Genomic DNA, 9,149 nt, shown 5'->3' on the forward strand with positions numbered 1-9,149 from the left:
ATAATAGAAAGATAAAATAGGTTTGGAGCTTTTAATAATTGGATTTAATTTATTTGTAGTGGGAACATTTAAAATTTAAAATAGAGACATATTATATATATATATGTTTAAAAATATGAAATCAGAGTGGGGCAAGTGCCCCCCCCCCCCATTATGCTTCGGTCCGTGCCTGATTACACCTTAGTTAGTTTGCCAGCAAAACTTTACAAATAGATATAAAAAAATATAGTAGTTTCCAATATTGCATTCTCTATAAACTATATATACGCTGGTTTTGTAGAAGCTTCTATAATACATTTCATGAAAAAGTTCTACAACCCTATAAATTTTTCGAAATAAAGATACCAAGGCAATTACAATTGAATTAAAGCTTTAAGATTTTCATATATAAAGTTTGAGCAATTTTTTCTAATTTATTATAGAATAGAACGGCCCCCCTTATGTAGCAGGTATTTCACCAGGATAGGATATCATTGACTAAAATATTTGAAGCATGACAAAATTAAAAAATAAGATTGAAACTATTATTGATGAATTTGAAATTAATTTTTTTAGAGTTGATTTGATTTGATTTGATCTGAAATGAATTGGAAATAAATTATTGTGTGTTAGAATTAATGATATAAAATTTTACAAGTTGATATAATAATTTAATTTTTTATTTACAACTGTTTTTTATTACTAATATTCTTATTTTTAATATTGATATCTAAAATATAAAAATAATTGTTTACATTTTAACACATCAAATCATTTTAATTCTAACCAAAATTTATTTTAAAAAATTAAATAATTTAAATTTAGTTATAATCTTAATTAATGGGATTTTTAAATCAAATCAATTTTTATTTTAAAATTAAATCAAATTGAATTCAATTGTTTAACATGATTAAAAATAAAAATTTTCTTACAATGGTGAAGTATATATTTAAAACTCGTTTTGAGAGATGAGTCACCTTGATTAAATCATTAACTTAACATTTGATCCATCATATTTCGATGGACGATGGGTTGGATGGATTTGCCTTTGGAATTGTTGGAACTAATTTTTCAAAGGCTGTGTTTAGATGATGTCATGAATTGTCGTACCACATGCCGCTCTTGGTGAAAGGCCGCTAACGTCATATTTTCATCTCAGCTTCCATTGATGCTCTCTCTTTCAACAACGTGCTGTTGAAACTTTGGAAGCTTATCTGCCCCATGGAGCAACCATGATTCCACTGTGCTCACTGAAAAATGACCGCAAGAAATCGACCGTAGTTATAATAGGGTTTACTCAGTGCAAGGTTGGTTGGTATTCAATATATTTCATTATGAGTGGGTCAAGAGCCAAACTTTCTCTGAGCTTTTATTCTTGAACCCATTTTCTCGAACTAGATTCAAGCTTCCAAAACTGTTCTTGTTTTTTGGAGGGCCGTATTATTATCAAGTTCGTGTTGCATTCAATTCTGCACCAACGGGGTCTGAGGAGTTCGTTGTTGCTTTCTTGGTTGTGTTTTGCCATCAAGAAAAAGTGTACAACTTAATCGGACCAGAAGATAAGAAGCAAAGGCTAGCTTTTATCAAATTCAAGCAAGGATCATGGATTGAATCCATTGAAATCGATGAAATCTTTTATGATATTCAAATTCAAGCAAAGGCTAGCTTTTACGAACGCATCATCTGAGCCAATTTAATCTTACAGGTCGGCATCTTAGCACCATACCTTTGGACCCAAATATTGGAAAGATTCTTCTCCTGGGCTCTATCTTTCAATGCCTTAACCCTGCCTTAACAATTGCTGCAGCTCTTGCATATTCCAACCCATTTGTCTTGCCTATTAACAGAAAAGAGGAAGCTGATGATGCAAAACGATCTTTTGCTGGTGATTCTTGCAAGTTGCAAGTTAGACAAATAGTTACTGAGAAATGTTCCCTTCGGATATTGTTCAAGCGAATTTACTGCATTGATCATGGTTGTGCTTACACTAATTCTTTTCTTGTTTTTGTGGAATTTCGGTTCAGTGATCACATAGCTTTTTGAAGGATGGAAGGAGGCAAAACCTAGTGGGAATGAGAAGCAGTTTTGTTGGGACAATTTTCTATCCTCAGTAACCTTGCGGTTGATTGATGATATGAGATTACAGTTTCTCAATTTATTATCTTACATTGAATTTGTTGACAAGTCCAGGGGTCCTAATGTAAGCTCTTAGTCGTAACTTTCATTTGCTTTTTATTAAACAACTACTACCCATATCCCCCCAGCTTTGTTTTCCTCTGTTCCGAATACACTAATTAGAATTTTTCCGTCGACTAATTTGTTAGTTAAGTGCTGATATGGTAGTAATCAAACATTAATACATGATGTATGTGCATGCAGGCTTACAACCAGTACAGTCATGATTTGGAGATGGTTTGTGTAATCCTTTGTGCCGGGCTCTACCCTAATGTTGTTCAGTGCAAAAGAAGAGGAAAACGGACGGCGTTCTATACGAAAGAAGTTGGGAAGGTTGACATCCATCCAGCTTCTGTCAATGCCCGGGTTCATCTCTTCCCTCTGCCTTACATGGTATATAGCGAAAAGGTGAAAACCACCAGCATCTATGTTAGAGACTCTACCAACATTTTAGATTATGCCCTGCTTCTGTTTGGCGGTAATCTTCCCCGGCGAAAATGGCGAGGGCATTGAGATGCTTGGAGGTTATCTTCATTTCTCTGCTTCAAAGAGTGTAATTGACTTGATATGGGTAATGTCCCTCAATCTTGTTCCAGCAAATATTTGATGGCTTAGAAAAATTAAGACTATACACATTTATTTTTTGGTGACCATCCACAAGTATTTATCTTCTTGTGAAGACCATATAAGTAAGAACCATTAGGTGGTTTGAATGTTTAACTAAACTACCATTTGACAGTTCTCAATTATCATTTTTACATAAAGACAATTTCATGCGAGTGATCATCTCATTTTATCAATAAATTTAAGAAAACACAACTTCTTGTTACGATTAATTCGCTACGGGATTTGCAGAAATTACATGGAGAGCTTGACAAGCTTCTGAACAGAAAAATTGAAGAACCAGGATTGGACATTAATGCAGAAGGAAAAGGAGTGGTTGCTGCTGCTGTTGAGTTGCTTCACAGTCAAACCATTCGCTGATTTCTTTTTCATTCATAAGGGTTTGTTCTTCTGCTGATTCCTGCCTTTCATTAGTAATAGTATGATATAGATTTCTTATGATTTTGCTAGCAGCTTTTTTTAATCACTTATATGGAATGTACATGTGTTATATCTGTTTTGTCTTGTTTAGGATGGAAATTCTAATGGTAGACAACAAAAGTAGAAAAAGGACCGATTTTAACATTGTATTCTTACCAACATAGGAGAAAAAAAAAGGCTTAGCAGTAGCATTAGGGAGAATGGTATGTGGGTCAGTGTTTTCATGTTTTGTCGGAGTTTAATTTTAATGCACAAGAGTAAATTATATTATTGTTCAATTAAATTTATTCATTGAGATAACATTTTAAGTACATGATTTGGTAATTAGTTATTTTTATTGATATAGTAATAGTAATTAGATGATTTTGAAGGATATTATTAAATACCTATTTGAGAAGTTTTCACTTCTAAAGATTTGCCTATTATCACTAATATTCTTACTTTTTATATAAATATTTAAAAGGTAAAAACGATTTTTTATGTTTTATCACATCAAATTATTTCAATTCTAACTAAGTTTTATTTTAAAAAATTAAGTAATTTTAGTTTAGTCATAATCTGAATCCATGACATTTACAAATCACTTTAATTCCTATTTTAAAATTAAATTAATTTTAATTCAATTATATTCCAAACACATCTTTAAATGATGGAATAGTATAGGTAAACAATGAGAATACTAAACAATGTGAACAACGGATATGTCAGATGTTCAATTCAATAAGTATGCAGATGATTATATTCATTATTTTTAATTGTATAGTTATTTTTTTTATTCGGTTTTATTCATACACAGTTAATAATGGGTAGATGTTTAATTCATTAGGTGCGCAGATAGTTATCCTAATATTAGGGTTTAGAGAATAATTTGATAGTGGAATATTTTTTTTACTTTATTGGACTAATTTTAGAATATATTATTCGCATTATTCACAAAAATTATTGTCTACCTAATAAATTTAAAAAAGCAAAAACTCACGTACAGGTTGAAGTATATATTTAAAGATTATTAAATTATTTAAACAAAATTTAATTAAATTATTATTTAATAATTTTTATAGTTTTTTATTTTTTTCAAACAACCTAAATAATATATTAAAAAAAGTTAATTTTAATTTTAAAAAACAAATCAAATTTTAAATTAATTAGATATAATCCTTATTTTGAATTTGAGATTCAATAATCACAAACCCTTCTGCCTAGCTCCCCACAACCCCGTTGTCTCTCGCAAGCCACCACATAGTCACACACGTTCTGGCCTCCTCGTGCGTCTGCAGCCACGGCCGCTACACGCATTCGTGCTTCATCGCGCCTTCCCAACTGCCACACATAGCCCAGCCTCATTGCGACTCCAACCTAACATTTTATCCATCATCTTCCAATGGGTTGGATCACTTGGATGTATTTGCCTCTTTTACCGTTGGAATTAATTTTTCAAAGGCTATTTTTGGATGATGCCATGAATTGTCGTACCACATGTCGCTCTTGGCGAAAAGCCGCTGACACCATATTTTCATCTCAGCTTCCATTGATGCTCTCTCTTTCAACAGGGTATCCCAACAACTTTGGAAGCTTATCCACCCCATGGAGCAACCATGATTCTACTGTGCTCACTGAAACATGGACGCAAGGAATCAACCGTACCGATAACAGGGTTCACTCGGTGCAAGGTTGGTTGATGTTCAATATATTTGATTATGTGAGTGACAAGAGCCAAACGTTTTTTGAGCTTTTATTCTTCAACCCATTATCTCGTGCCAAATTCAAGCTTCCAAAACTCTTCTTGTTTTCTGGAAAGCCAGATTATCATCAAGTTCGTGTTGCATTCAATTCTGCACCATCAGGGCCTACGGAGTTCGTTGTTGCTTTCTTGTGTGTGTTTAGCTATAAAAAAAGCATTCATCAAACCAGAACGTACAAAACAAGGTTAGCTTTTATCAAATTCAAGCAAGGATTATGGATTGAATTGGAAACCACCAAAACCGCTGAAATCTTCTATGATATTGAAGTTCATGGTGATAATAAACTGTATGGTCTTACCGTCAAACATAAAACAAGTGTTGTGTTCGTGTTTACCCTTAGAGATAATCATCGTGGTGATCATGTCGTTGAACGATTGGTTAATTCGAGAGTTGTGCGTGCACGGGGCTGCCTTCGCGCGATTTGCACAAACTGAGATCACGCTACACGTCCCGGACGCTTACGCGTCACTTGAACTTCATGCGACCCACGTGTACGCGTGCTGTACACGTACGCGTCGCATGCCCCGCGTGGTTAAACCAAAACGCCGCCAGATCTCACATATCCCCTCTCTCCCAATCCTAATTTCTTCCTTCTTCTTCTTCTTCTTCTTCTTTTTCCCCTTCCTCCTTTCCTTTTCATTATTCTTCTTCTCTCTCTCCTACTTTCCTCTCTCCTTTTCTTCTTTCCTCTTCCTTTCTCACTTTCTTCTCTTTCCTTCTCATCCATATTCTCTTTCATTCTCTTTTACATATTACATTTGCATACGTTCTTTCCTTGCATTTTAATTTTGTTCATATTTTTATCTTCTTTTCTAATTTTCTATTTTATCACACAGGTGTTAAAATTTTCGTACTCAACCGCTGCATATCTCTTGCATTATTTTGGGTGCTTCTTCACTTGTTTGCTATTTAGTTGACATGCCCTGTGCTTCTATTATTTTCTCACTTACATGTTGTAGCTACCATGTAGTTGAGAACCTTATTATTTGGCACTAGCCCACATATGTTTTATCTTTTTTCATATCTTTGCTTGTGGGTTCTTTCCCTTCCTTTTTCTCCTCTTTCAGGATGGCCACCAAAAAGAAAAAGAAAAAATTTTTAACTGGAGCAATAAACAAGTTTGCTGCACACTCTTTGGAGAGAAAGCATCAGTTGGAGCAACCCGCCCACTTGTGCATCTCAGCATGCACCGAGGACGGTGCAATCTTTAAGTGTGGGGAGGTCGATACCGACTTTCGTGGGTTAGTTATTTTCCTCTCAACACCAGTGTTTAATTTTCTTTGTTAGTTCATTGTTGCATTTGCATGCGAAATTGCAAGTTTGTTTGATTTTGTGCATAATTTTACCACTACTTGGTTGAAGTAATATTTTTCTTTTTCAAGAAACTTTTTATAGCACTTCACTAATTTGAATTAAAATTTTATTGAACTTGTTTGAAGAAATATTATATTAAAATATGGTTTAGAGCTCGAACACACAAAACCAGTGAGATTTTGAGCCTAATTGATTGGTTGCATTTTATCAACCAATATTTTGTTTTAGTATGTGTTGTTCTCTCTAAAATTGTGATCTATATCTTGCTTGATTCTATATTTCCATGGTTTAATGTATGTATATACTTATATGATTGATGCCTTATTTCACTTAGCTTACATACACATATGGCCTTACTCTTTCATTATCCTTTGCAAACCAATTTGAGCCTATTTTACCCTATTTGTTCTTTACTTTAGCTCATCACTAACTCTAAGCAAAAAATAATAATGTCCTTAATTTGAATCTTTGGTTAGCTTAGACTAGTGAGAGTGCTCATGAATTAAGTATGGGAAAAGTGGGTTTGGAAACGTTTGGTTTGGGAATTGAGTATGTTAGACTTTTTGTGAAAATGTGAAAAATATTGAGGACATGTTTATGCATTCAATACCTTAATCATATGCATTAGGAAAAACAAAGAAAAAAAATACAAGAAAAATAAAAGAAAAAGAAAAGAAAAAGAAAAAGAGGAAATAATAAAAGGGGACAAAATGCCCCAAAATAAATGGTGATAGCAATGCATATGAGTTGTACTCAATTTTGGATGCATGAATACGTGGAAAACATAGTTAATGGGTAGTTATATTTCTTATTGTGATTACATGGATTATCTCAAGTTAGGTGGGAAGTTTAGGTTAATCAAGGATTCAAATTTTAGTCCACTTGACCAAATACAATCCTACCTTGACCCTAACCCCATTACAACTCTTAAAAGACCTCTTGATATGTGTATCTGTGCATTAATTCTTTGTTGGTTGGCAGAAGAAGAGCAAGCCTTAGAAAGCAAGATTAGTAGAAAATTGAGAGAATCAAACCTTAAACACTTGAGTGATTAAAGTGTATACACTTCCAGTGAGGGTTCGATGCTCGATTCTTTGTTCCCGGCTTTCATGAGCTATTTTCTTCTGCAAGTTTATTTGTACTTCATTTTATGATTTGAATTAATGAAATCCAGTTCATACTTGTTCTTGGAGAATTTGATTTACTTTTAACCAAGTAGATAGAATCATTTTTGCATTTAGCTGCATTCATACAGATAGGTTGCATTTCATACATATCCTACTATTTTGCCTTTATTCTTTTTGGTCACCTTGAGCTTAGCATGAGGACATGCTAATGTTTAAGTGTGGGGAGGTTTGATGCAACACTATTTCGTGGTACATCTTGTGCTTAATTGAGTGGATTTTATCTATTATTCTCACACTTATTCATATAATTTGCATGATTTTACAATTCTTTCCCAATTTTGTTCTATAATTGAAAACTTGCTTCCTAAGCCTTTAGATTGTGTATTTTTAATCCCCCTTTATACCATTCGATGTCGCAATCCATGCGTTAAGTGTTTTCAGTCTATATAGGGCAGGAATGGCTTAGAGGATGGAGAGGAAGCTTGCACAAATGGAAGGAGCACAAGAATTGAAGAAGATAACCAGCGAGGAGCGATGCGTGTGCGTATCTGACGCGTGTGCGTGATTTGGAGATTTGCATAGTGACGCGTTCTCGTACCTGACACGTATGTGTGACTAGTGCAGAAGACAAGTGACGCGTACGCGTGACTGACCCGTACGCGTGACAAAGAATTTTGCCAAGCGACGCATACGCGTGACATGCACCACTTGTAGAAAATGTAGAAAACGCTGGGGGCGATTTTTGGGCTCCACTTTGGCCCAGTTCCAAGCCTGAAAACACAGAATAAAAGTTGTAAAGTGGGTGATAAACCACTATTTTATGGTTTATCTTGTGCTAATTTGAGTGATTTTTATCAACTCTTTACTCACTTATTCATACTAATCGCATGTTTTACATTCTCCTTCCTGATTTTGTGCTATGATTGAAAATATGCTTCTTTGGCCTTATATTTGCTAATATTAATCATCTCTTATTACCATTCGATGCCTTGATATGTGTGTTAAGTGTTTTCAGAGATTACAGGGCAGGAATGGCTTAGAGGATGGAAAGGAAACATGTAAAAGTGGAAGGAATACAAGAAACTGAAGGAACTGCTAAAGCTGTCCAGACTGACCTCTTGGTACTAAATTGACCATAACGTGAGCTACAAAAATCCAACTGATGCAGTTCTAATTGCGTTGGAAAGCTAACTTCTGGGGCTTCGCAACGATATATAATTTGCCATAGCTTCTCTGAAGCCAGGTGACACGAACGCGTGGATCATGCAGATGCGTGACCTGGCAAAAAACCCAATCCAAGCAAACGCGTGCACGACGCTTCCGCGCAACTTTGCAGCGACCAGTACGTACCAGAAATCGCTGGGGGCGATTTCTGGGCTATTTTTGACCCAGTTTTCGGCCCAAAAAACACAGATTAGAGGCTATAAAGTAGGGGAATGCATCCATTCAACAATCGATACAACATTCATAATTCACAATTTTAGGTTTAGATGTAATTTTTAGAGAGAGAGGTTCTCTCTCCGTTCTCTTAGGATTTAGGTTTAGGATTCCTCTTAAAGGAATTAGGATTTCTTCTTCTCAATTTTTAGGTTCAATATTCCTTTTACTTATTTTCTCAATTTGGTTTATGAACTCTTTATGTTTGGATTGATTTTCTTTTATTAATGCAATTTGAGGTATTTCATATCTATGATTTTATTTAGCTTTTTACATTCTTAGCTTTGGTTGATTAATTGGAGACACTTGAGTTATCAAACTCAGCTGTTAA

At 34.5% G+C, this 9,149-nt stretch overlaps 1 long non-coding RNA gene across 4 annotated transcripts; it reads left to right on the forward strand.

Annotated features, from left to right (window-relative positions):
* Positions 1–953: 953 nt before the first annotated feature.
* LOC140173905 (uncharacterized) lies at positions 954–8,948 on the forward strand. 4 transcript variants are annotated; one of them, XR_011863085.1, is made up of 6 exons: positions 971–1,684; positions 1,787–2,179; positions 2,359–2,725; positions 3,010–3,158; positions 6,008–6,181; positions 7,832–8,948. It is a non-coding gene; the product is annotated as an uncharacterized lncRNA (long non-coding RNA). The 4 variants fall into 4 exon arrangements; XR_011863084.1 differs by having other exon boundaries at positions 971–1,286; positions 1,378–2,179; XR_011863083.1 differs by having other exon boundaries at positions 971–2,179.
* The last annotated feature ends 201 nt before the right edge of the window (positions 8,949–9,149 follow it).

The sequence above is a fragment of the Arachis hypogaea genome, chromosome 1, assembly GCF_003086295.3.
Source record: "Arachis hypogaea cultivar Tifrunner chromosome 1, arahy.Tifrunner.gnm2.J5K5, whole genome shotgun sequence".
NCBI classification, from domain to species: domain Eukaryota; kingdom Viridiplantae; phylum Streptophyta; class Magnoliopsida; order Fabales; family Fabaceae; genus Arachis; species Arachis hypogaea.